Source organism: Neophocaena asiaeorientalis, unplaced genomic scaffold, assembly GCF_003031525.2.
Source record: "Neophocaena asiaeorientalis asiaeorientalis breed wild unplaced genomic scaffold, Neophocaena_asiaeorientalis_V1.1 scaffold256, whole genome shotgun sequence".
Taxonomy (NCBI): domain Eukaryota; kingdom Metazoa; phylum Chordata; class Mammalia; order Artiodactyla; family Phocoenidae; genus Neophocaena; species Neophocaena asiaeorientalis.
Genome location: NW_020185324.1, coordinates 1,672,649 through 1,674,205, shown reverse-complemented (window position 1 = coordinate 1,674,205; position 1,557 = coordinate 1,672,649).

Sequence of the window (1,557 nt, the reverse complement as noted above, 5' to 3'; positions counted from 1 at the left end):
TGGATGCCTGAAACTGCTGCAGCAGCCCCAGAAGAACCAGATGCATCTGCTAGTGTGTTTACCAGAAGAACTCATTCCCTTGCACATGGCTGCTGCCTCACACTGCTCACTGCCAGCTCAGGAACTCCTGTAAGAGATCCTCTAGGTAGAACCACATTACATTCTAGCACCCTAGCTGCAAAGGACACCAAGAAATGTAATTTAGCTTTCCAGACTATCTATAGCACGGGAGTAAGCTAGAGGTGACCGGAATGGATGCTGGGAGAGCCAACCTTTGTATCTGCCATCAACTTGATGTCCCTTTAAGGATACCCAAAGACTCTACACATTAGCCAGCCTTTTACAGCAGAGGGGGTAGAAAACGAGAACTGTTGAGGCTGATCACCCAGTCCTACAGTAACATAGGATAGACAACACCCCACAGGAACCCCAGTTCTGGGAACTCCATCCCAGCCATTGCCTGGAATCCAGACTTTTCCCGGGTTCAGGGAGCCTTAATTCGGGGACAGTCTGGGCTCACTGTAACTGTTACAGAAGAATGACAGAAGTGGCCTTTGGTTTAAAGAGAACATTTTCCTTCCTAGCTCCCATTATTTAATTGTAATTTGAAATAGAAGTTGTTCCTAAAGGAAACCACTCCACTCCCTTGATGGAGTACTTTGCCTCCCAATGCTAAATAGTTAACAAAATGAGATCCAACTATTTGCACACATTTGTTTACAATCAAAGAGAGATCTTTGTAAATAAATTGTTATATTGAATTTACACTTGTCCTATTAAATGACACTGCTACAACAGCACTGATTGAAAGGCATATCAGGGCACTGAATACCGATAGCAGAAGTTTGCTTTCTTGGCGGGATCTGCCAGACCCCAGGGTCTAGGTTGGCTGGGAGGATGGATGAACCAGTTTCCTGTTTCTTCAGCCTGCCTCAACCTGAAAAAGACTTATCTTCTCGTGATTCCACTCGCAGTTCAAACACCATCTCCTTAAAGAGGCTCTCCTTGAGTGCCCCAAACTCATGAAGCCCACCTAGAAGCCACTGCCCATCACATCACCCTGCCTTACTATCCTCTCAGTACTTCTCACTCTCTGAAGTGAGCTCATCAATTTGTTTAATGCCTGTCTCCCCGCCGGAATGAGGAGAGTGACTTGTGCATCTTATCACCATGACATCTACATGCCTTCCCTACCTAGTGTCTAGTAGGCCCTCAATAAATATTGTGGAACGAATGACTAAGTAGTTTGGGTGGCCCCAGGGCCGCAGTGCCGAGGACACTAGGGTGTGGTGGGAAGCTATGGCTTACCTGGCAGTGAGAGGTGATGTTGGTAAATGTGAGTCCTCTACAGTGTCTGGTTGTTTAGCCTCTCCAGAGATAGCCCGAGCAAACGCACCAGGCACAGCTGGGAGGGAGGCAACCCATGGAAGATTCATTTCAGATGTTCAGTTAGAGAGGATGTCATTTGGGCCAACAGCATTGTTGCTTCCTCTAGGTTGCTCCTGAACGTGGAGACTGGCTGCTCTCACAGTCAAGGAGAAGGTCCATCTACTGCCT